General features: G+C 41.4%; 1 long non-coding RNA gene across 1 annotated transcript; it reads left to right on the top strand.

The window, feature by feature from the left end:
- The first annotated feature begins 24,407 nt into the window (after positions 1 to 24,407).
- On the top strand, positions 24,408 to 26,396 carry LOC142367786 (uncharacterized). Its single transcript, XR_012767175.1, has 4 exons — positions 24,408 to 24,473; positions 25,160 to 25,306; positions 25,701 to 25,831; positions 26,341 to 26,396. It is a non-coding gene; the product is annotated as an uncharacterized LOC142367786 (long non-coding RNA).
- Positions 26,397 to 27,375: the final 979 nt, after the last annotated feature.

The raw sequence follows: 27,375 nt of genomic DNA, 5'->3' as shown, positions 1-27,375 counted from the left end.
TCTTATGTGCTACTCACTACTTTATTTATTTGTTCTTTAGCCTTTTACAGCAGTATGGAATCTCAGGACCAGACTCCATTATAAGGCAAGTAGCATCTCCTGCCTTTTAAGGTCTAAGTCATCAGTTAATCAACGTGACATCACGACAGCATGAGGGCTGTTGCATCAACTCAGACAGCTGTTGCCTACAAAATTACCACAAAGCAAACGTGCTTTTGTGCATACACTTAGGCTTGTAAGCTGTTGCAGGACAATTACAAGCGGATGATAGAGTGTCAGAGGGTGTATGTGTCTTTCTCTGAATCTGGCGAGCCAGATAAGGGTTGTACAGCTAGGTCCTGCCACATCCAGTCAGATAATTTAAAACTAAATGAACTGTCAGTGATCCCTCTGTAGGGGACATACGTGTCAACCAACAGGATGCCAGTAAGGTCAGGGCACTCAGTACTTCCCCTCTGCTCTCTGATCCAACACAATGCTCTGTCAGCATTTGTTCTACTGCTGTTTGAGGTTACATCACAAACCTTCATACCAGTGACTTTGCTTAATCTTTCCCAAAATGAATCGGGCTGGATTGCTGTGCTTGTTCCTGTAGAACTTGGTGGCAGTCAAGTGTATGTTTGTGAATGAATTCATTGCAATCAGCATAACCATTAGGCTGAATCGCAGAGCTAAAGTACAGTGGGCTCATTGAAGATGTCCTGATTAGATGCTCACATTGCTGTTAGGGTTAACATAAATCTAGTCATTGTAGTCGACCACTTGGGCACATGAGCTGTCTCTTCGTTAAAAGGGGTTATGGGGATGTGTCATTTAAGGGACACAGGATCAGTGTCTACTTTAATGTTTTCCATTGATTTAGTACAGTGCCAAAGTCGTGAGAACCCCCGCGCCACACACACACAGTTCGGTGAAATGTGCAGTCATAAAGGGAAATGCCATATGTAGCAAAAAACAAGTTCATGAAGTTCTAACAAGCTTGATAATAAACGATCACATTTTGTCTTCAATTCAGTCTGAACCCTTTTAGACAATTCTCCTTGTAATCTTTTAAAATAGACTTCAGGAATAGTGCTTTTGAAGGACATTCCAAGGCTCTTCTTTGGATATTTGCTGCCTTTTGTTCGGTTTTCTATCAAGGTGATCCCACAATGCTTCAATAATGTTTTTGTCTGGGCTCTGGCGAAGATTCATCACTCTATAAGACCTGGTGCCACAGATTTTCAGCATGTCTCATCCTTTTCTCCCCCTTTCCCTTCCTTAAGGACAGCCACCCTTCCATGGAGACCATTTCTGATGAGGCTTCAGTAAACAGTAGATGGATCAACTGAAGGTTCAGATGCATCTCTCAGGTCCTGTGTCTTTCCTGTTTTCGTAGACATCACTTCCAGATTCTGCACAGCGGATAGTTTTTCAGGCCTGCCATTGCCTATTTTCTCTTCTTTTGTCTCTTTCCCTCTTTCCTTAACACCAGGCTGAGATATGCCAAGTTTTCAGGTAATAATTCTCTTTGAGACTAACCTTGTTGGGGCCTGTCAAAATGTTTTCTTTAACATTTTTTGAAGATTAATGTTAAGTTGTTTAACAAACAAACACATTTGGAACCTTTTTCTATAAGTAATTTGGTTTGTAAAAGTAACAGAAGGGATGGATCCCAGACATCCCCATTGTCTGGGGGTGGGAGGGAGGGGCTCGAAAAGGTGAGTCCATGGGCTGGGGCCCCATGGGCTCTGAGGTTTTGTCAGGCCCTGTGGCCTCTTTGTCAGGTTCTTAGTCAGGTACCGGGACAGGTTCTTGGTCAGGTACCGGGTCGGGTTCTGGGACAGGTACCAGGTCAGGTTCTGGGTCAGGCTCGTGGTCAGGCCCTGTGGCCTCTTGGTCAGGCTCGTGGTCAGGCCCTGCGGCCTCATGGTCAGGCTCTGGGGCCAGCTCGGACACTGCTGGGGCCAGCTCGGACACTGTGGCTGGGGGTGCTTGGTCGCTGGACACTATGGCTGCTGGACACTGTGGCTGCTGGACACTGTGGCTGCTGGGTCGCTGGACACTGTGGACTGAGATATTGAAGAGGTGAGGGGGGAGGAGTATAGTGCAGCTACCTGATGTGGCTCCATGCCAAAAATGTCCATCGTTGCAGCGCGCTGCATGGTCCTCGCCCTCCCCCAGATGCGAGACAGGTCCACAGGCCAGGTCTGGAGAATTTGCTTGGCTAAAAAGAAATCAATAGTGTCATTGGCCACGTCTAATTTCCTCCAGGAGGAGCTGTCCTGCTCCAAGCAGGAACAGAGGTCCTCTGCCAGCCGTAGTGCGATTTTTAAATCCGCCGCGTACATTGTAGGCGAGATCATTCTGTCAGGTTTTGGGGTTGGGGGTGAAGGTGGGGAAGGTAGGACACGGATGCGAATTTCAAAAGTAAAAGCTGATTTATTAACAAAAAACAAAGTTCAAACTAAAAGCGCGGCTGAGCCGGATTCAAAAACATAACTGAGAATAAAACAAAGAACTGGGCATGGCATGGTATGGTATAAATAAATACTTAGCTTTACGAGGGGGACGAAGAACATGGGAAGAACGGGAATTAACTCAGGCAGGTCAGGTATGATTGGCAATGATCTCGCAAAGAACCCAAAGGACTGAGAACTTAGGCTACGTGCCCACGACAATGCTCTGAAGCATAAACGCAGATGTCCGTTTTTTTCCTCCACAATTTATCTGCGTTCTCACGAGCGTCTTGAGGGTGGATATCTGTCTATCCATGGGAACAGGGAAAACGTATAAAACTCATAAAACTCGCAGTTTGCCTGGACGTAGATGGCAGTAGCAACAATACCTTTGGTATTGTTATATGAGTTATATTGTTAGATATTAATAAATATGAGAAATGCCTGTTTTGTGGCTACTTCCTCCGCGTCAGTTGGAAGAAAATGGCGAAGCGCGGTGGCAACAACAGTACGCCTTCAAACTTTGTTTGGACAGATGATGAGGTCCAGTTGCTCCTGAACACGACACTAAACTACAAAGCCAGGAAGGCAGTGGATAATGTGGATTGGGAGAGTGTCCAAAATAAATATAGTGAGATATGGGAGTCATTCATGGAGAACTACCCACTTAAAGTGTGCAAAAAACGCACTTCTGCGTTTTGAACTGTTCCTACGGCGACGAGAGGTTGGATCGTTTTCAAGATCTCCACTCTGGGGGGCGTTTGTGTTTTCTCCGTTTTGAACTCCTAAAAACGCCGTCGCCGTGTGCAAGATAGGCACATCTGTCGAAATGTTCTACATTTATCTGTCGTTACCGTTGTCGTGGTCACGTAGCCTTAGATAGGGAGTGAGAGTGATTGGAGAGTGAGTGCAGCTGAGGGAAAAAACACAGGTGAAGTGAGTGAAACTAATGAACTGGTAAGTGAAGGGAAACTAAAACATGGCAAAACTAGAAACTAAACATGGACTAAGAACAAAAAACATGAAACTAAAAACAAGAGTCCATGGGTGTGACAATTTCTGACATTTTTTTTTAGACTGTTGAAGACATTTTATGGAAGAAAATACATATTCCTTTCTATTTTATTATGTTATCAAAAAAAATGGAGACATGACTTTATACACAATGTACTATTCTAGCTAGGTAGACAATGGGTAATGTTAAAGTTCGAGTCATTGCTTTGTAACAGATCTGGTGTGTTTCCCAAAAGCGTTGGCACTGTTCAGTCAAATAATGTGTCCCAGCACTGAGAGTTCAGATGTGCTCATTTACTCCTAATTTCTCCTCGAATTCTTGTTTAGTTTGTGGACAGTTTGATTTCAAGGTCAGTCTGCAGTCATTAATCAATTTGTTCGAGTTATTCAGTTCCCCTTGATCCCCCAAAGAGACAAATTAAAGAATAAAAAAAAAGGTCGCTTTCACCAAGAATGGAGTTTATTCATGATTCCCTTCCCCCCAAATAGAAAGAAAAATGTCACAGGGCTCAGCTGGTGAAAAAGGCAATCCCACTTCCATTAGGCTACTCTCCTCTCTCCTGCAGTGAAATGGCTGTCCTATCAATGTGCTCCAATAAGTGACTAATTTAAAAAGAGGTATTACGCTATTTACTAGCCCGATTGAGACCAGAAGGCTTTGTCCGGCCCTAATTTTTCTTTGATATCTTACCTTGTCTATTTCCAGTGCACCAGACCTTTTGCTAACCTTTCTGATGAGATGACTACGGTTCAGAGGAGTGCACACGCATTTTTTTTTTTTATTATTTGTGCCTTCGTTGCCCACCCAGGCAAGCTTAGTAGGACACAGAGATTTGTTACGTCATGAAAGATTTGAACTGAGTGTGCAGGTGTAACCACCGTCTAAGCTTTAATGTGGATGCTGACCAACCTGCTGGCAAATAAAACTGAATGGAATATGGAAAAATAAAAAAACATGGACATCCAGCTGCTCTCAACGTGATGTTTGCCTGCTGTGAAGAACACTGTTAGAGGGGTTTTTCGGTCCGTCTGCCTCTTTCATCTTGGCAGGCATCACTGCGGAGGGTGGGTGGGAGAGAAAGAAGCATGCATGAGATTAAATGGCGCCGTCGACATGGAACAGCTCTGATTTTCTTTCCGGGGGGCTGAAGCCACCTGGACAGAGCAAAATTTTACAGACATAACACCAGACATGCACTCCCACACCTGTGGACATTTAGATTCTCTCAAGGATGGAAAAAATGGTATTAAAGTCTGGACCTCCAAGCCTCCACCCATTTCTACAACAAATGACATAATATTTCATTTGGCTTCAATACGAGATTGTTGTTTGTTGAAATGGAGCTGTTTGAAAAGATCATGAGTAGACAGCGTCTTATCTGCGGTGTACAGCGGGAGGGAGCGAATCAGGCAGTATTTCAGATGGGCAAGCGAGACTTGGAATGGTCGCGTGAAAGACCAGAGTGAAAGCATAGATAAAGTAGCATTTTAAAACATCCAAGATGGCTGTATTGAAGTGGTTCTGTAAAGAAGTGTGACTTCAAAACCACGGCAATGTAAGTGCTGTCAAGATGCCCCCCGCTGGGTTTCTAAACAAACATGACATACATGGACATCCAGTTGTGAAAAATGTAGCTTTTTAAAAAAAAGAAAGAAAAAAAAAGAAATTCGGATGACAAATGAGAAGACATTGAGTGTGACATGCGAAGTTAGCCGTTATCTTTCTATCTTTTCTGCCGCCTTCCTTCAGCCAATCAGACTGAGCTCTTTCACCAACAGCTTCAACACCAATTCTGCAGGTTGAATCAGCTGAAAAAAACACCAATCAAATCAGCCGATGGTTACGGGATGCACACAACAAAAATGCAAGACAGTTGTTCACCAATTCACTGGAAGAACCCGATGGCCCATTGTCGACTGGGTGTAAAAGGCCCTGAGGCTGATCTCAAGTTTGTATTTTAGCGATGTTACGATTGCAACTGTTGTTGATAAAGGTAGCACCACTGGCTTTGAAGGGATACAATTATCTTTTCCAAATTTTTGCATTCAAATACAGACTTATTTAAATTTCTTCTATTAATCAATTTGACATAAAATACATTTAAAAAAAGTTGCTGAAATTTCTTTACAACACTTCGAGAATAGCAGATGAGGCCCCTTATAGTCTTGAAAATAGCATTGCATGTATCTCTACATATTCACAATATTTACTGACATGTTCACACATGTGTCATCTGCTGATGCTCTGCAGATATTATGTATAGCTGAGGTTGTTGGGCTGATAAACCCTGCTAAAGAACAAATGTCACAGTAATCAATACCTGCTCTTTGCAGTAAGATCAATTCAATTCAATTCAGTTTATTTAAATAGCACCAAGTCCAAACAAATGTCATCTCTAGGCACTTCAATGATACAGTCCAATTCTAGCCAATTAGAGTCCAATTCATTGTAATCATAATCCAATCAAATCCAATTAATTCAGTTGAAATAAAGTCCAATTTATACATTCGAAGCCCATTCAAAAAACTATTTCCTAGCCAAGGAAACCAACAGATTGCACTGAATCTTCTCTTCGGTCCAATCTCCCACTCTGAGCATGCATGAGGCGACTTTGGAGATAAATGACTCCCTTTTAACAGGAAGAAACGTCTGGCAGAACCAGACTGAGGAAGGGTGGCCATCTGCCTCGATCAGCTGAGGTTCGAGAGGACAGAAAAGAGGGGACAACAAACACCGTAACACCATTCAAAGGATACCGCCAAGCGTCAGCAAGTGTATCTCTTCCCACAAAACACCATGTTGTTTATGCAGCCTTTGCACCAATCAATGATGAACATACATCAATTAAATCATCCTGAAAATCAAAGAAATCAATGCCTAAATGACACTCATTTGCAGGGGCACGTGCAGAGTGTCCCTAAGTACACGTTTGTTTGAGAGCTACACTCACAGGCTGGACACGCTTTGTATCTGCAGTCAGGCTTCAGTTTTTCACTCTCCACTTAGAAATAATGACAATGTAAATGAGTCATAACTAGCATATTTGCTGGCACTGTCAATTGTTAATTGCTCTCTGAATTACCAATTACACACACGCACACACACTTCACATCCCCCACCCCTGAGTTGGTATGCCATTATTAGCTTGTATGAGAAACTGATAGATCACATAACAATTTGTTATGTCATGTGTTTTGTGGCAGTACACAGCATTTTTGGTCCTGCCACCATGTCAAGCAAGCTCTGTCAGACATGCTGATGAGTCAATGTTTTTTTTTTTCAGATAGCTGGTGTGCCCTGCAGAGTGTTTGAGAAGAAGAAGATTGCTCAGATCAGTGTAAGGTGGGGAGAAGTCATGGCGAAAGGCTGAAAGAGGGATTGTTGTATTAGTATGGAGAGCAAAAGCCTCATCCCTCTCTTTGGCCAGTGTGTTGGTATCGGTTCCGGCATTTAGTTTTGTATTGTGGGCTTTGTTATCAACTCTGCATGAAGCTACATTAAGGACCAAAAGCTCCCACACAAATATTCCATATTTCATTTTTATTTTTCTCTTGCATTTGCCTTTTAGAATATTGCCTGAAGTATTTTTATTAATCATGAAGATAATCTTAGGTGCTTTAGTTGAAGACAACTTGACTTCCCTCTTTCATCTCAAAAAACTTCTTCAAGCAAATGGTTTCAGAGGATTGATTTTCAACCAGCCCCCCCAAAAAATAGTCTCCATAACAACAGCGATATCGTTGATATCTACAAATATATGCAGTACTCGTTTCAAAACTATGAGGAGCCTCATATGCTATTTTCAAAGTATTGTAAAGAAATTTCAGCAACTTCCACTTTCCCCCTCACGTGCTACCTCGTGCGCACTCTAATCGCCAGTTTACTTGCACACCTTACGTTGCATTTCCAGCTGGGAGAGATATCTCCAGCAGAGAGCCTCCGGTTGTGATGTGCTAATGTAAACAGCAACTGCGGAAAAAATGTTGCCACTTTCTTCTGAATATTTCCAGAGTTCATGTGTGAAAAAGGATTTATAATGCAGGTTTGACCCTGCCCCCCACCATTAACACCCTAGATATTGTGAACTGATCACATTTGTCTTAATGACACATAGAATGGGCTGTGACTTCAATGACTCACTTACTAAATGTCCCAACTAAAAACTTGGAGCCAGAAGCTCCCCACGAGGTAGTTAGAATTGAAGAAACCCTTCGGATGAGAGAAGAAAAGTACAATTGCCTTAATTTCAATTAGGATTACCATGACCTGGATGACCGAGAATCTACACAAGTATATCATAAAGATGATTAAACCAGCCCTAACTGATTTATGTCCACTTCCTTTTTTCTTTAAACAAAAAAGAGAAAGAAAAAAACAATCCTGCAGTTTCATTTGGTCTCTCTCCTCGGAGAATGTTCGCCTATTTAGCTCCTCAGTGCTACAGTGAGTTGCCCTGTCTGCTGTTTAGGTGTGTGATCAAATAAGTGCTTTTAAAGTACAACATGACTACAAAGAAAAAAAACCAACTAAAAATGCCATGAGAAAAAAAAAGAGTGGAGAGGACAAAAAAACTAAATTCTTACAAGAAATTCTACATAAAAATAGACAAGACACGGCTTTCATCCAAGCATAATTTTACATAAGGTCTGACAGAGATATGGACTGCTGCTTACAGTGTTGTTACAAAGGATCTTTGGTGGGATTGCTATGAAAGTGCAAGTAATTTACAGTAGTATTTTTCAATCATGTGCAAATAAAGTCCACCCTTTGTTGATTTTATTGAACGTTTTATGAAGAGGACATCATAAAAAAATCATTAATTGCCCTCATTAGGGCTGAATATGAGGCATCTGTGACCGTAAATGAAAAATGACATGATATGATAATGATATATTTCACAGAGTCATCATTCAACACAAAGCCCAACCCTAACCCAGAAGCAGTGTGGGAATGACTTACTCTTTCCATGGAGTTAAGAGAATAAGTAGCAGCCAAGGGGTGCTAATGAAATGTGTGATCACCCCTCTAAAACTAAAAGTGTTAGAAGCTGGCTGGTCTGCAGAATTCAGGTGTTTATTAGCACAGTGCCAAGGGGGAAAGACATCAGCAACAATCTTAGAAGCAACTGTTGCTGAGTAGAGTTATAAGTTCAACTCCAAACAATATGTCCGTCCATCCTTCTACAGTGAGAAAGATTATTCATAAGAGAAAAAACTTTCAAGACAGTTGTAAATCGTCCCAGAAGTGGACGTCCCAGCATGGTCATCCCAAAGTCAGGCTGTGCACTGCTCAGAGAATCCACAAAAAAATAAACCTAAGAGCTACATCTGAAATTCTACAGGTCTTAGTTAGAGTTCATGAAAATACCATCAGAAAAAGACTGAACAAGAATTGCTCATTTGAAAGGGTTGCAGGAGAAAGCATCCTCTCACTAAAAAGAATATTGGATCACAGCTTAGGTTTGAAAAGTCTCAAATAAACAAACTGCATGACTCCTGAAACAAATCATATCAAGACAAACACATCACACCAACTGTCGGGTAATGTGGTGAAGGTACCTTGCAGTTATTGAATCAGTCATGAACTCCTCTGTATACCAACGTAAATATGAGGCCATCGATCTGACAGCTAAAGCTTGGACTTAACTGGGTCATGGCGCAGGACAATAATCCCAGGCACAGCAGCAAATCTACAACAGGATGTCTGAACAAGAAAACAAACAAAAAAAAGTGTTGCGATGATTCAGACAAAGTCAAGACCTACTTAGATGCTGTGCAGAACACTTCAGAGAGCCCCAAAATTTCAATGAACTGAAACAACACTGTAAATGAACATTACAGAAGAGCAACATGTGACAAGCTGTTGTTAATCTGAGGTTGTCTATTTTTAAGACCTGATAATGACAAAAATATACATTCTTTAATTATATCAAAACCTTAGAATTATAAATGAATGTACCTTCTTTTCTTAGATAACTGGATATTGGGTAACACTACCTAGAGCGGGCCTATACAGACATGGGCACACAAGCACATTAAAAAGAATCAACCTGAAAGATAAATTGTGTCAGAATCCTTATCTAATCTGCCAAGTTCAATGGCTCCATTAGGACAAGTTTATAAGGGAATGTGAACTAACCAGCAGCTTAAAAGGGGGGGATATGATCACAGACATAATGAGACTACAGACTAAGTACACATTAATCAGTGGGTCAAAATTCTGCTTCACAAAAGGACCTGCTGTTGTGTTTAACAGACAAAAGTCATGAAAGTTAAATGGTCAGCCTTATATTTTTGCAACAGAAACAGATTCAAAGCCATTTGGTCATGAGTGATTTTTCTTTCGAAAGCACCAATTTCTTCTTTATTCCTGAAATAAATATCCATTAGTAATACCTGTGGTTGAACAGTAGTTGTTCCAGTATTGAGCAACTCACACAACCAAACCTTTACTCGCTGCAGCAGCTGTCTTTGTGTTCCCATAGAGATGCAGTAAAGTCTCTTCAGTAATGATTGTATCCCTTGTGTGATGACACTGATGGAAGAGAACCTCACAAGTTTATATTTACCTGAAGCCATCTAAATTAATATCTTGCAACTGTATGCTCATTCAACAAATCATGAAATCCAAACAACACCAATCTGATGACAAAAAGTCACAATATCTCCAACATCTTCCATCATTTTTTTTGCATGTTACTAGCAAGTCTGCTTGCAAGGTACAACCCTGTACTGACATATTGTCAGTTACTAGGATAGTAACAAATATGTTTTTCTAATTCCCAGCTTTGACATCAAAGTTTTTTTCATCTTTCATTAGCCTTTTTTTAATTCCTTTGACTAATGGTGAAAACAGCCCTAATGATCTTCTGCACTGCTTTGAGCTAAATGTTGATTGCTGCACACTGACAGTGAAATTGGTAACATGTTTGAAATTCAGCAGATACCATCTTAATTAAGCATGTTAGCTAACTGGCATTGAGTGCAAAGTACAACTGAGGCTGCTGGAAATATTTAGACATAAACAAAAGACCTGTTTGTTTCAGACTGAGACTGTTCGTCTATTGTGTAAAACTGAATAGGACAGGCCAAACTGCATCATTATCGTGCAATTTTCGATTTTCATGAGTGTACAATTCCATGAAAATATAAATCATTGTGTTTCCATTACCTTATAATAGGTAGTTTTTATCCAGAGCAACACGTGTGAATCTCCTTATCCCTCCACCATCTTAAATTTCCTCACAAGGGGAGGAAAAAGAAAGTAATTTACTTTAGTTATATTATACTTTTAAAACCTACCTGGAGAGCAATGTGTCGGCAACTGGACTGTCTTTAATATTCTGTGATGTGAAAACAAAAAACAGAACCGAAGAAAAAAAGACCTATTGCTACATTACTTGTGTAGCTATTTTACTTGATTTTTCTATTTTTTTAAGGAACACTATATCAACATGCCTTATGCACAGTAGCTGTTTTACTTTTTTTATTTCTATTTATATTTCTATTTATATATATATATATATATATATATACATTTAACACACCTTTGCTGGAAGTAATGGGGTGAGCAGGGATAAATTGAGAATAAAGAATTTATCTGTAATCAGTTGTCGAGGTGAAAAAGATTTACATGGCATGTGAGAGCAGATAGGATTGTGAAAATGAGATCTTATTGTGAAGAAAGACCCCGAAAGTGTTCCCACACATTCAAAAACGTTTTGTATGAATTATGGATTGAGTAGCAGATCTTCTCCAGGCTCAGACAGGACATAATGTCCCCCAGCCATTGAGCATGGGTGGGCGGGGCAGCATCCTTCCATCTTAGTAATACTGCTCGTCTGGCCAGAAGAGAAGCAAACGATAAAGAACGGTGTTTATATGGAGTTAAAAGAGAATCATCTCTTCCGTTGATGCCAAAGAGAGCGATCAGAGGGTCAGGTGTAGGGTCAAAGTTGAGGACTATAGAAAGAGTTTGGAAAACCTCTCTCCAGAACTTTCCCCAACTTGGACATGACCAATACTTATGAATAAGTGAGGCTTCATCTGCCTTACATTTATTGCAGCAGGACTAAAATCTGGATACATACGGGAAAGTTTCTCTTTTGATATGTGGGTCCTGTGTACCACCTTAAATTGTAGCAGATGGTGCTGGGCACAGAAGGATGTTGAATTAACATGTTTCAATATTGAATCCCATTCATTCACAGTCAATTCCAGATTCAGATCTTTTACCCAGGCCAATTTAATTTTTTCAAGGGGTGCTTGTCTTATAGCGGCCAGCTTGCCATAGATAAAAGTTATCAGGCATTTCTGTAATGGGTGCATACTAAGAAACGTTTCAACAACACTGGCTTCAGGTCTCCTAGGGAAGTTAGGTGTCTGAGATTTGAGAAAGTGTCTAATTTGTAAGTATCTGAAAAAATGAACCTTTTGTAGTTTATACTTCTCAGACAAGTGTTCAAAAGATACAAAAATGTCATTAAAATACAAATCCGTAAGGTACTTGATACCATGTCTGTACCATTCATGAAACCTATCATCAAGAGAAGGTTGAAAAAGGTGGTTAGACAGAACAGGACTTAAAAGAGAAAGGTCAGAGAGGCCAAAGTATTTTCTGAATTGAGCCCACACTCTCACTGTATGTCTTATGACAGGATTGTCACTAGATTTGTTTGGAGGTAGGGTTAGGGGGGGACCAAGTAGTGCTGGAATGGAAACATCTAATGCTAAGTTCAACTCCATAGACACCCATGGCGGATGATCTATGTGATTATAAAAGTGAGACCAAAATACAACGCAACGTATATTGGCTGCCCAGTAATAAAGACGGAAGTTGGGCAAGGCCAGGCCTCCAGCATCCTTTGGTTTTTGAAGGTGGACTTTACTTATTCGAGGACGTTTGCCTTTCCATATAAAGGAAGAAATTATAGAGTCTAAGGAATCAAAAAAAATATTTGGGGATAAAAGTTGGTACAGACTAGAATAGGTATAAGAATTTAGGGAGGATAATCATTTTAACAGAATTAATTCGGCCCACCAGGGGCATGCACATGGGGGTCCACTGTGTTAGACTTTGTTTCACCTGGTTTAACAAGGTGAGAAAATTTCACTTGACGAGACCGCTGTGTTTTCTTGTGATTGTAATGCCCAAGTAAATAAACTGGTTTGTAACAGTCTTGAAAGGGAGGTTAGTGTATTTTAGTGCAAGTGCCACTTCATTAACAGGAAAGAGTTCACTTTTATGTAAATTCAGCTTGTAACCAGAAAAGTAGCCAAATTGGGCAAATATTGAAAGCATGTGGGGTATAGAAGTATGTGGGTTTGATATGAATACCAGAAGGTCGTCTGCATAAAGAGACACCTTGTGTTCAGACCCGCTCCTCGAGATACCTGTAATATCTTTACAGGAACGTAATGCAATTGCTAATGGTTCTATTGCCAGATTGAAATGTAATGGACTTAAAGGGCACCCTTGTCCGGTTCCTCTCAGGAGGTTAAAGGGTTGCGATTGTTGCGAATTGGTAAGAACTGACGCCATAGGGCGCTGAAACAGTAGCTATATTAATTTTTAATGTTTTTCCTATCATGGGCAGCGCCGGTGGCGGTCGCAAAAAACATTTGAAAATTTGTTTGAAAAAAGTGTGGCATGAAGGACAGCACTTTCAAACCCTGCACATTTTTCGCATTTACCATGTGTGGTGTGTTGGCGGGGATACTAATCTCCCTCGGCAGACGCTTTCATCCAAAACTGACTTGTGAAGTGAAAAACAACATTCAGGCCATGGTACAATAGAAAAACTCCAGAACAGATGAAGTGCTAAAGATATTTAAAGCTATTAAACCATTATTTAGGTGTAAAAAATGGTCATAGATTAGGAGTTTTAGAGGGATTAGAAGAGGGAGCAATCCAAGAAGAGATGAGATGTTAAGAGAGTCTTGAAGGTCGAGATGGAGCTAGCAATGCTAGCGTTTGGTAGTTCATAACTGAAAACTATCTGATAATTCCCAGAGCTGAGCAGCTTGACCTGAACCAAAGGCTGAGAGGGCATTTCTGAGTTCACAGACCGGCTCACCAGCACCCTCGGGATGACTGTTGAGCCATGTCTCTTACTGGACATGAAGAGACGAAATGGCCATCCTGACCACAGTACAGACACCAGTTCTCCCTTAGGCGGCGCTGTCGTTCGGCTGTAGACAGCCGTGTCCTGCCCAGCTGCATAGGCTCAGGAGCGTCACCAGGGGCATTTGTGCGCTGCTCAGAAGGACGCCCTGGAGGGTGAAATGGCTGATTAATCTGTTCAGGTGAAGCAGCGGACCGAACTCTCTCCCTCCCGCAGACGACTGTTTATGCGGATAGACAGAGAGACGAGTGCGTCCAAATCCGCAGGAAGGTCGCGGGCCGCCGTCTCGTCTTTGATGTCATTACAGAGGCCGTTGTAAAGAGCGAAGCGGCGTTCCAGTTACTCTCAGCTGCTACAGTACAGAACTCAATAGAGTAATCAGATACAGATCCTCCTCCCTGTGCCAGGTTAAACAAACCTCGAGCAACCTCTCTCCCTGGGGTGACGTGGTCGAAAACTTTCCGCAGCTCGTCGGAGAACAGTTTGACGGACGAGCAGATGGCACATTGCTTCTCCCACTCTGTGGTTCCCCAGTCTCTAGTTCTGCCGGCAAGCATAGAGACAATATACGCCACCAGGGATCTTTCGGTGGGGAAGGCGGAGGGCTGGAGTTCAAAGGCGAGAGAACACTGCACAAGGAACGGCTGACAGCAGCCCGGAGCACCGGAATAACGTTCCGGAGGAGGTAAACGAGCATCCGACACTGGAGGAGTCTGGACAGGAGGACTGACAGACGATGCGGGTTCCGGGCCATGATCTGACAGCGAGAGCCTATGGAGAAGTTCTTGAATGCTCCTATCATGACGAGCCGCCATCTCCTGCAGACCGCCTGAAATGGAGGTAAATAGTTCATCATGGCGCTGAAGAGCGCTGGCCTGTGCTCTCAGTTCATTATGGATTGAGTCAGTGTTGGCTGGGTTCATGGTGGCCAGATTGTTCTGTCACGGTTATTGTTGCGAGCAAAGGAGAACCCAAAAGCACGACAATGAGGCAGGCGATTAGCAAGGGAAGATCCGTTTATTCAGTCCAAAATCAGTCCGGGTCACAAACAAACAATCTGAGTGAGGCAAACAAATCTGACAAGGGGCAGGCAGGTATCAGGAATCCAGGAAAGGCAGAACTAGGTCAGAACAGGTAAGCAGGACTGGAAAACGCTGGAGAGCTTGGCAAAGAATAACACAAGACAATCTGGCAGGGAACAAGTGAAAGTGATGACTATATATATATATATATATATAGTCATATATATATATAGACTATATATATATGTCTATTTGCTCATTAGTTCCTCAGTGTATATATACACTGAGGAACTAATGAGCAAATAGACAGCAGGTGAGGAGGAGATGGGCAGGAAACCTAGGTGAGGGAAATTAGTAAATTGCATGGCAGGATCTGAAATGACAGGAGAGTTAGTGAAGTGACAAGAAATAAAAATAAATAAACTAAGAATTAGTGTAACTACATTACACTGTGAGCTGCAATTGTAAAACACAGCTGTTATTACTCTCATTTTTTAAATACCATACCTATCCTCACCCACACCCACATCATTCCCACTTCCCTTACTCTAATGAAGACATTTTGTAAAGAGCTGAGATGATTTGTATGCAGCTGTCTGAGAATTGTAAATGTTTTTTTCGTTTTTTTTTTTTCATGAACAATACTCCAAAGAAACACCTAAGGCCTGGTGCAAAGATAGCCACATTTTTTCTCAAAAAACATCTTAGCATACTGGTCAAATTTGTGTTATGACTTATGATAATCAGGCCCAAAAAATAAATATAAAGGTCTTTGAGCAGCTTCTTCATACAGCAAACTGGCTGTAGCATCAGTTACAATTTCGTTAAGTTAAAGAAGAGCTCAGTATATCTGCTCTGGTTGTCTTTTTTTTTTAGAGCTGGAAGCTGGGTTCATTACTCCCAGTGATGGTAAAGTACAGCCTGACTAAGACCACTCATACTAACAGCTGTGATGACAAATAGATCTGAAGAGGTCGGCCTCTGATAAAAACACAGGGGATGAAGTGCTGCATTACCGATCTGTTAATCTGCTTTTCCCCCATCCCAGTGCCAGTGGGGAGGGGGGAAAAAAAGTAGTTTATAGCTGTTGTGTTAAAAGAAAAGAAATGATTATTAAATGACCCTTTTGTTTTTGACCTGATGGCTCATTACAAGACTTCCCTTCCTGACAGCTTTCATCCTCTCTTTATCCCTTTTTCTTTCATCTTCCCTTAATCACTTCTCCTTGCCCCCAGCATATCCTCTATTCATTTTTGTCTCTAATGGCTTGTGCGCCCCCCTCACCTCCACACCTCTGACTGACAGACAGCAGACCTCCCTTTGTCATGCTTGTTAAGCCCATTAAGGCTGGTAATCGGTCGCTACTCTTCTGGGGCTCGGCTGTCTCCACACATCAGGTTAAGAGGACTGGCTATGTTGCTCTAAAATACATACCCACATATGTAATATAATCCATACATGTCTGTCTCCCTCTGGGAGGTGTCAACTGCAAATTTACTCTGGTAGTAAACACACAGTGATTTGCCTCTAGGTATGAATTAAGTTTTACATTAAAATGGAGTGAAACAATTGTAACAAAATCACTATAGACTATTGAACAGTTTTCTTTTTCTCAGCTCCTCATAAATGTAGTGTTAAAATCTGAAATTCAGATCCACAAAGGGTCGAAAATTTAAATGCTCAAGGGACGTAAAAGTACCCTAATTATCCATGTCTCAGCAATGTTTGAGTAAAAGTATTTGGTTCCATTCCGTCACTTCAATTTGTCAGTTTGTTCCACCAAACAAGTGGAAACAAGTCAAAACAAGCCAAACAAGTCACCATATAAGAAGTAATCTTTCCAAAATGTTCTTTCGGGTGAACATGCCTCTGGACACCCTTGGCCTTGTCAGATTCACTCTTTAATGCTTCATAACCTGTTTTGATCCACAGCTATCATCGATTGTGATTTGTCACCAACAGGGTTTTCAGTAATTTAAATGGTACCCTGAAAATTATGTCTTGTATAGGTTATTAGATCAAAGTTGGCATTGGCTATGTTTAAGGTGATATATAAAAAAAAAAAATCAAGGTGTCTTTGTTTTTATACTATTAGAGGAAACTTATTCACTCGCAGTCCACCATTGCCGTTCATGCTGCATTGCAATGTGAATGGTAGTGACATAAAGTGTCTGAAAGCCACAATGGCCACAATCTCTGGTGCTACAGTGACACAAATATGACTTTTGCCTTTTAAATACCACCCAGAGTGCAATGTAAGTTATAAATAAGACGTATAGACGATTTACTTGAAATTTACACCAAGATGAAGAAGATTAGAGAATTGGGAAAGCAAAGTGGAGGAAAGTCTATAGTATCTGTTCTACAGCTTCCTTTTAATGAGAACTCGGCCATTTGTCATCAGTTGTAATATGTTGTGGCAAGCTGAACTTCATAAATGGACTATGTTATACTTTGATTGTTGTGGTTCTCAAGGTATAAATGGCTGTGAATAGTGTAAAATATAACAAGCAATGGGGAAAGTGAAATTACATCAAAATAATGCATTATTGCTGTTTTCTATGACTGATATTCACTCTTTGTATCGGTTGTGAAAGCAGGGCTCATTCAGCCATAAAAACAGAGTTGGACCTAAATAAAAAATCTCTATGTTTGGTTTTTATTCCCTATTACAACAAGAGACCCCTGTGAGCTCTTTTCCATTTAACAACAGAGCCAATGTTAATAGTTAAAGCAGCTGCCAAGTATATAAAACCATATTTCAAAATCATAAGAAAATGCTCAGTAATGTTTGCTTTGAGATCACTGAGCAGCGCTCATACCAGCTGAAATGAACTGTATTAGCAAGACAAAAAGAGAAGAGTTTGTTTTCAACCACATTGTTTAGATATCATATCACAAATGCACACTGTTCAGACGAAATATTTGTTCAGTCAAGATAAAGCATGGTTGAGTTATAGACAAGTTATTAACACTGAAAAAACACAAAAAACCTGAACAAAAAAAAAATCAACTCACCCAGCCAACTCCAGGATTGTGCCGAGAGCTGGAAATTCAATCAGCAGATCCCTGATGCATGTGAGGACACAAGTTAGCCTAATAAGTTAGCTATTTATAACACCGTGGATGGATAGCATAACATCATATTTCCTGTTTGTTTTATTCTTAACCTTGTTATGCTATGCTTTCATCATTTTGTCATAAGATTTGAACCCCCCAAAAACCCAGTTCAACAAGTAGAAAAATGGTGAAAAATAGTTTCACAATCTAAAGGGCTGTCCACACCAACAACGATAGCTTAATGATAGATGCTTTCAAAAATGGCTCGGATTCAAGTGGAGCCCACACTGTAATTATAACATCAACGGTAGTGGCAAAAAGTTTAAATGGGATCCCTTTCACGACATTTTTATTATTAACAAAAAAAATGAGTAAATAAATAAAAACATGAGGATGTTTTCTCTCTTTTGTGGTGCTGAAATCTTGTCTCTTATTCACATTCTCATTCTTTATAGTAAGTAGCCTACAATTTAAGTGAACTTTTGACAGGTTTCTATGACATATCTAAAGGGGAAGTTTTTTTTTTTTGTTTTTTTTTAAAAACTGAGATGCATGTTTCTGCACCAGCTGGTTTGGCTCAAAGGTGATCGGAAATCTGGATTTTCTGTCATCTTCAATCAAACAATCTTTGTGTAATCTGGGGGTTTCTTTGAGCCAGGGTTAGAGCCTGGATCAGCATGTAAATAATTCAGTTCACTCCTGTTTTGACCAACAAAGTAACATTGCAGAAATCAGCCCTGTTGTATCCCTTGTGAAGATGGGAAATATTGTCCATGTTGTTATTTTTTTTTTTAAATTTTGTCTGGATTACGGTTATTCCCTTTTCACTGGCCTGGGCAATTTGTCTCTGCACCACCAACAATTGGTCCAGAATGCAGCTGGCAGGCTGCTGACAAAAACATCCAGAAGGTCCCCTACAACACCAGTCTTGATTTCCTTACATTACCCATCAGGTTCAGAATCAAGGTCAAAATCCTCATTCTAACTTTTAGAGTTTTGCATCCTGGACTTTATGAAGCCCGACATCAACAACAGGACCTTGCGATTCCTCACATCATGGGTTGTTTGTTGTCTCTCGGTCTCAACTCAAGAATAAAAGGAGACTGTGCTTTTGAGATTGTTGCCCCAAACTTTGGAACTCTCTGCCATTGGACTTAAGTAAGCTTTATACTCCACTCAGGGAAACAGGTGAGTTTTCCATGGAACAGCAGACAGGCTCCAGACGGAGAACTGAGAGGCATGAGGAAACACTGGATTACAGAACAAATGACACAGAAAACAAGCACAGCACTGAAAGAGCCAAATTACCACCATAGTGATTTCAACGATCTGCTGGAGAATTGCAGCGCCAGCCGGTCCATAACTACACAGCCATAATGAGAAGATGCACAGGTGCGAGGGGGCGAGCCCAAAAAAGGCAGCTCCGCCCGAGGCAGAACACCGTCTGGGCCCATTCCTCAACCTGAAAGAACTGAGGAAGAGAAAAAAACATAGCAAAAACTCCCAGCCTGCCCAACCTTGACAATAAGGCTCTGAAATGTCTAAAGCCTGATTCTTACTCGGCGCAACCACGCAACTGTTCTGGCTCGAGAACCATTAATGACATCATCGAAAGCGCCAGCCCCTTCACAGTTCCTTCAGCTCATAAGCGCAGTTTGCGCCGAGTATGCGTCACATTTGCAGTTCTCTCCAGACCAGCGGGCGTCACTGTTGAGGAAACAAGCTGAAGAACAGGACGAAGAAAGCATACACAATGCCACCTGTGGTGTCACGTCAGCAGAGGCTGGCACATCTGATGCGGAATGAATTTACTCTGGGTGTAGAACTGTATATGTATCTCAGAGCTAAGCGGCTGCGGCAAAAACAGAAGAGAAGGTGGAATGTTCGTCCTTTGCAACAAGACGAACTTTGTCAAACGTTGTCCCAGTGTAACTTCATAGACGTGTCGTACAGATGTTTGTAGAGGCGCACCCTCTCGGTCACCGCGGTCTCTGCAGTGTTCATGTTTTCTTTTTCTTGGTCAGCTGTTTCCGGTTAAGCGCGCGCGAAGTCAGAAAAAAAGTGGTGTGCGCGACCTTGCGACGCGCGAGGATTTTCTAGCTTGCGACGGGGGGCGTGGCGGAATTTTGGGTCACGTGACCGTTTGCGCCATTTGCGACCAGCTAGTAAGAGCGAGGTTGCGCCGAGTAAGAATCAGCCTTTATACACTGTCCTCTTTGATGATTGTTAGGATGTCATTAAAGGTACGTTGACTCAAACATAAGCATGAATAAAATTTGTCTTCAAAAGATGATATCATAACAGAGTAGTAACCTCTCCTAACTTCTGTGTCAGTGTGGAATTCCATGACCCCGTGTGGTTTTCTCTTTCGTTCTCTTTGCGCCGGACAGCAGTAGTTGGTCACCAAAGTCTATTTTGAGATCTCTGTTTAGCTGAAGTGTGCAGTACATGCTTGAAACCACCGTTTACAGAACACGATCACGTAGCAGCTTAGATATTCACACCATTATCAGTATATTCCATCTGTTTCTAACCGGCATGTGTTTTCAAGCAAATTTCTGACTTTGTATTACACAAACTTTTTAGAACTGAAAACTATCTCACTATTTATTTCTTCATTATTTATATGTAATGAATCTAATAAACTTAATTTACTTCATGACCATTCCATCCATCCATCCATTTTCCATACCCGCTGAATCCGTCGGTCAGGTCGCGGGGGGGCTGGAGCCTATCCCAGCAGTCATCGAGTGAGAGGCGGGGTACACCCTGGACAGGCCGCCAGTTCATGACCATTCCAAAACATGAATTAAAAGTAGGGACACCGGGGCTTGTTGTCACACAAATCCTAGCAGTGATACATGTGGACTTGTTAGAGAAGAGATTAAGGTATCCTGTCATTACTCAATCATTGTGTGGTGCACCCAAAAATGCCACCACATTATTTTGGTTGTTTTATAATTTTGAAGTATATTTATATGTAATTTATTCTATTTTTTTACAAGAATGAGCAAACAGTATTTTGTTTACATTTCGCCATGTTCATTTGCGAGCAAAGCATTTATAGTGCTGTCCTGGGGTTGGTATGGGAGCAGTGGTGGCAAAGCGGAACCTTTGGTTGGAGACCGTTGCTTCTGGGTTGGTTTTGGGGCAGACTTCCATTTTGCCTCAGACGCAATCTGGATGCTAAAGGCTGTGTTTCGTTTGTCATCACTGAATCCTTCTTTTATTACCGATCAGGTCAGTACACGGTGAAAATACACCAAAACTACTGTAAGATGTTTAACTCTTACTTTCTCTCAAGATACCGCTATGTTGCGGCTTCTATTCTCCTTTTTGACAGTACTTATATGTGTTATCAGCCAAGGCGTTGGATTAGCAGGGAGCTAGCTCACGCCGGGAAAGTCCTGCGAGAAGGGGCGGAAGAGGCAGTGCTACCTTATTAATTCTGAATGTTATGAGGTCAAATCATTCTGGTTAGAATAATATTCAGAGTAGGTTTCTTGGTTTATTTGTAAGTCTTGTTATTCTATTGAGCTGAAACCAGAGTACATTCTTATGCTTGAACCGGTTGATGTGCAACTGAATGCAGTAAAGCAGAAACGGTTGATTTGTGCTGTGTAGCCCACTGCCTTGGTTATCTCCATCTAGGTGAAGATGTAGTGATGTGAGAAAGGTGATTAATTGTCAATCATTAAGAAAAGTAAATGAGGTTTAATAAATAAAGGTAAAGTAAAATATAAACATTGTACACTGTAAAATGTTTGTGGTTAAATAAATGAGAAGCAATCTGGATGCTAAAGGCTGTGTTTCGTTTGTCATCACTGAATCCTTCTTTTATTACCCATCAGATTGTGCACATCACTGTTAGAGCAATCCTGATGTTTGGGACCTGTGACAATTGCTCTGTGTTAAGCTAACTTTGAGCTAGAGCTAGCATCAACACACATAGTAGTTTGGGGCAACTTGTCTCAGTCATCTGGGGGTTAGTTGTCACGTGTGACAAGTTACCCCAGACCAATAACTTTCAAAAATGATTTGAATAAATTAAGACAGTCTGCTTATTAGCAGTTGTCATAATGAAATTTTTACTTTTTTTAAAAAGAGTGATTTCAAGGTGAGGAGAAAGTGAGAAGTCATGGTCAGGAATTACAAAAGAAAAACAGAACATGGCAGTGCAGGGCCGGACTTGAAGCTGAGGGCACCCCAGCTGAAATACAGTCAGATATAAATAAATTTGATTTGATTTGAGACAGCTGTCCCAACTACAGTGGTTGGGTACAAATCACCACAGCAGGTTTTTAGTACAGAGATGGAACAACAGCTTAAGAAATATATGAAGGGATCATCTGACATATATTTTGGTTTGTCCCCATCTGAGGTGAGAAAGCTGGCATATGAATTTACAGTGGCACAGGGCCTGAAATTTCCTCAAGCTTGGTCTGACAAAGAAAAAGCCAGCGCTGAATGATTTACAGGCTTCCTAAAGCGGCACCCTTCACTCTCACTCAGAAAACCAGAAGCAACTAGCCTTGTCAGAGCAAGTGCCTTTAACAAGGAGAATGTTAAGTCTTTTTTTGACAATCTGGGGAAAGAGTTAACCAGAGTTCCCTGGGACCAGGAGATACCTGGAACATGGATGAAACTGGTGTGACAACGGTACAGAAACCAGACCGATTGGTAGCCAGGCATGGGTTCAAGCAGGTGGGGTCACTGACATATGGGGAAAGGGGTACCCTGGTGACCCTTGCCTCCTGCGCAGTCTCAGCCACAGGGAACAGTATCACCCCCTACTTTATATTTCCTCGGGTGCACTTTCGTGATCACTTCAACAACAATGGGCCACCTGGCAGCAAAGGTGGAGCAAATCCGACAGGGTGGATGAAAGAGCAACACTTTGTCGATTTCCTCCATCATTTTGTGGAGCATGCCAAGTGTTCAAAGGGGAAGCCCTGCTTGCTCCTCCTCGACAACTCACACCTCTCCATTGATGGGCTGAATTTTGCCAAAGAAAATGGCATAATCATGTTGTCCTTCCCACCCCACTGCTCGCACAGGCTGCAGCCTTTGGACAGAAGTGTTTATGGGCCGCTTAAAAAGCATGTGAACTCTGTTTAAGATTCCTGGATGAGGAACAACCCAGGTAAAACACTCAGCATCTATGACATCCCTGGGATTATAGCCACTGCATATCAAGCTGCTCCAGGCCCAAGCAACCAAGCTGCTCCAGGCCCAAGCAACCAAGCTGCTCCAGACCCAAGCAACCAAGCTGCTCCAGACCCAAGCAAGCCAGCCACCTCCACCAACACATTAACTCCAGAGGATATTAGGCCTTACCCAAAAGCTGGTCCAAGAAAACAAGTTAACCAGCAGAGAAAAAAGAGAAAAACTGCTTTTCTCACCAACACACCCGTGAAGGAGACACTTGAAGCTGAAAGGCAGGTACAAGGGAAAAAAGGACATCAAAAATAAAGGCAAGGCGACCAAATCCAAAATAACAAAGAAGCAAAGCACAGGGAAGAAGCAGAGGGTAGGTAAAAAAAGAAAAACTCCAGATGACTCCTCATGGGAAGAAGATGAGAACCTGTGTCTGGTCTGTGTAGAGCTATTTGGAAACAGCCGCCCAGGAGAAACCTGGGTACAGTGCATAATATGCGAAGGATGGGCCCACGAAGAATGCACCCCTGGCAAATCAGTGTACATATGTCCGAACTGTGACCTAGATGAGGAGTCTGACTAGTGCGGTCAGGTTTTGTTTGAGATTTTATGACCGGATGTTCTAGGACTGACTAAGGTCAGGTTTTGTTTTAGTTTTTTTAATAGATTTTTCAGGACTGACTAGTGAGTTCAGGTTTTGTTTTAATTTTTTTAATAGATCTTCCAGGATTAGTTCGGGACTAGTTTAATGTTGCATAATGTTTTATGTCATGGTTTATTCACATTCAAATAAAACAATAACAACAAAAATAATTTTGTCCCCGTTTTATTAATTGCAAAATACAGTGTGACAACTTACCCGTTGGCAGGGAAACTTGTCACAATCTATAGAGATTGTGAACATCCCTACCCAGATAGCATGCGGATGTGGGCCACTTGAGGCAACGATCCGGCACTGTAGGCATTCTTCTGGCCCGGACAAAACAGATGTGAGCCTAAAGTGGCCCATGTAGTAAATGCTACATTTGGGCCAAATATTACAAAACGGATACGGCCCAGCTTTGGCTGATATATGGCAAGTTAGCAACGACTAATCCGGGTGTGAGCCTAAAGTGGCCCACAAATGAAGAAACATACTTGGCCCACCTTTGTTGAAACATATTTAGGCCAGTTTTGGCCGAAATACGGCAAGTGAGCATCAAGTAATCCGGATGTGAGCCTAAAGTGGCCCACATATAAAGAAACACACTTGGCCCACCTATGTTGAAACATATTTGGGCCAGTTTTGGCCAAAACATGGCAAATAAGAAAAGAGTAATCCGGATGTGAGCCTAAAGTGGCCCGCATATAAACTTGGCCCACCTTTGTTGAAACTATGGGTAAAAGTGGGTTTACTGTGAGCTGGGCAAACCCACTCTTATTCCACAAAAAAACTGCAAGTTTTACCTGAAGAGAAGTTAGACTGTTTTTTGTTTCACTACCACGCCCCCTTGGTGTGATTTGTTCCAAATTTGCGGGGGAGTTTGGAACACGACCGTTAACATTTGAATCGGTCAACGCCACTGTGATTGGCTGAGGCAGCACTTCATCGTGACCCAGCTACCTTGCAGAAGAAACTGGCCGCATTCAGCCTGCTGGGATCCACAGAAAAGTTGAAGGTAAGTTCGGCTTAGCTTATTTAATTTTATGTGTGAGATGTGTTAGCTTTGTTTCTCTTAAACTATACAAACCTGCTGTGTCTACAAGTGGCATTGTACCTCTTCAGATAGGGTTGGCTGAAATTGGCTATAGTTGAAATGTAATTACTTTTCAAAACGACCATAGTGCTGTAAGCTATGCTGCGACCAAAATACAGCCACGAGTGAGGTTGATGCCATTTTTCAAAAAGAAACACTGCTTGTTCTATGGTCATTAGTATGAGTCTGAAGTTGTTCCCAGACCGCTGGGACTGGAGGGTTTGCTTTCTTTTGTTTTTGCGACCGAGGACGATCGTTGTGTTAGCTTAGCATGCTATGTTATTGATGCACGTGTACGGGAACTTTTTTTCTGTTAGGTTATGATTAAGCAATATCGAAACCTTATCAAAAAACAATCCAATTGAACTGTAACTGTACAGAGATGTTGAGGACTGTTCTAAAGTAAGGGGTGTATGGTTTGTACATCTGTGGGTAACAAAACTCCTCATGCACAGCAAAAATGAAGCTCAGTTGGGACACCTCGGGTGAAAAATAAAGAAACCACAGTACACTGATTTCATTTACTGAAATTGATTATTTAGTCTAAACATTTTCTCTAAAACTGTGGTACTAATACTGCCTTTTTTTCTCTTTTTTTTCCCCCTGAGATTACTGCTTTGAGTGTCATCGGTGGGGTTCACATTAAAGATGCGGTCTGGAGAATCATGAGATACTGCTGGCCAAGCAGCTCAACTGGCGGGGCGTAAATGGAAAAACGGCTTTCCACAGCCTCCAAATAAAAGATGTCATTACTGGTAAGTGTTAATTGTGTTATATTTCATTGTGATGCGTTTTATGACTGGGTTAGGGTTTTCCTTTTCTTTCATGATTCTGAGTAGTTGCTAGGGGTGCTGAAATTAATCATAATCGCTTTATCAATATGTGGATGATTATGCATCAGTGTGGTAGCAGACAATATTCTATTCTGTTGCAATATAATGGCATTGATTGTTGATTAATCAATCAGTTCATCAGGTGAAGGGCAGTTTTCCTCCAATTTTAGTAATGGGCTGGTCATGGGCATGGCTAAACTGTTTTCAAACTACATTCATCATTGCTGCCCAGCTATGGGCAGGATATAGCATGCCATGCATTTCTCACCATTGTGTGTAATCTGTCTAAAACTTTACTGTTTTCTCATTTTTTTAGGAACGGTCAGAAACAACCAACTAACGGCCACTGCCACTGACCAGGAGGTGGAGGCCTACATAAAAAGGTGGCTTCATCTCGCCGGAGACCGGGATGGTGGGAGGAGAGAAGGCGTTCCTCACAGCACGCACGTAAGTCGGCTACGATACCTATTTTGCAATATGTGATGCTGTTCAACAGCAGAAATCAAGATGAAGCTGCCAGCATGTGTGCGGGGTGTATGCAGCTCCTGAGTTTAATTTCAATATATTCCAAAATATCAAAAGCAAAAAATCACCTTTAACATAAACATGAGTTATTACTGTAATTTAAATGTTGAGGTTAAATGTGAAGTTTGTCTGAGTGTTTGAAGCTGCTTTACTCCAGTTCACATTGCCTGTTACCCAATTTTCATTGCCTGAACAGAATGAGGTTGAGCAAGCAGATATTGGGTTTAGCTTCAGATTAATTGTAATTAAAAACAGACTAGGTTTTGAAGTTTTCTAAGGCATGAACACAATATTATAATAACTTAATATCATTTCACACAGCCTTTTTTGTTTATCCTGATGAGGTTTTGTGTTTTGCAATTCACTGCCACCATATACTGAATATACTTTACTGAATCAACTAAATTTGTTCTTTTGTGTATTTCTTAAAGGGACGGAAGACGGATTTGGATTTTTGTAGGTCGCCAACTCTTTTTCCTTTTTTTTTTTTTTTTTTTTTGCCATTATGTTTTAAAATAAAATAAAAAAATCACACCCACTTCTCGTGTTTGGTCATTTCTTCAGTTTCCTCATCATTGACGCCAAGATGAGTCCCACTGCATGCCACCATTCAAACGGTATCTGGGGTTACCATAATGGCATGTAGCCACAAATTGAGACCATTCTGTGTTTTCATATTTGACATACTATTTTATCATGGTTGTGACTCCCCAAGTGTGCAGGTTAGTCAAGGTCCTAGTGTGTAAACCAGTTGTGACCAGAATTAAAGTGTACAGTGGCCCACATCCGGTTGAGTGCTGGTTTATTTTGGCTGACATCTGGCATCGTGATGGCTTGGTTGTGGCCCACTTCTGGCAAACGTGAGCGGACCGCCCAAGTGCCATCATTCCATGCTGTATGTGGGCCGGATGAACATGTCAGGTGTGGGCCGGATACGGGCCAAAAGAGTTTTGTACAGTGGCCCACATCCGGTTGAGTGCTGGTTCATTTGGGCTGATTTTGGCTGACATCTGGCATTGTGATGGCTTGGTTGTGGCCCACTTCTGGCAAACGTGAGCGGACCGCCCAAGCAGGGCCGTAACCAGGATTTTTCAAATACCGAGGTCAAATATTGCGATAAATCTTATTTGACAAAAAAACCATCCTAATATGTTGACTTTTTAAAAAACAGTTTGGAAATGTGAATAAACAGAGGTAAATCACAAGCCCATCAAGGAGGTGAATATGTAGGTGAACAAGTTTATTATAACAATGTGATCACAAAAGTAGAGTATTTCAGTGAGTGAGTGAGACTCAGTTCTTCCCCTTTCTTCCTCTACTGACTCTCTCTCTTCAACTCCCTCATTCTCATCCTCTCCTGTGTCATCTGTTTTAAAATATCATCATCAGCATCACCATTAATATTATTGTTATTAATATTACATAATTATTATTATTATTACTATTGTCACCATCATCACCATGCA

The sequence above is a fragment of the Odontesthes bonariensis genome, chromosome 18, assembly GCF_027942865.1.
Source record: "Odontesthes bonariensis isolate fOdoBon6 chromosome 18, fOdoBon6.hap1, whole genome shotgun sequence".
NCBI classification, from domain to species: Eukaryota; Metazoa; Chordata; class Actinopteri; order Atheriniformes; family Atherinopsidae; genus Odontesthes; species Odontesthes bonariensis.
The sequence above is the reverse complement of the archived record's forward strand: the minus strand, read 5'-3'. Positions and strand labels throughout refer to the sequence as shown.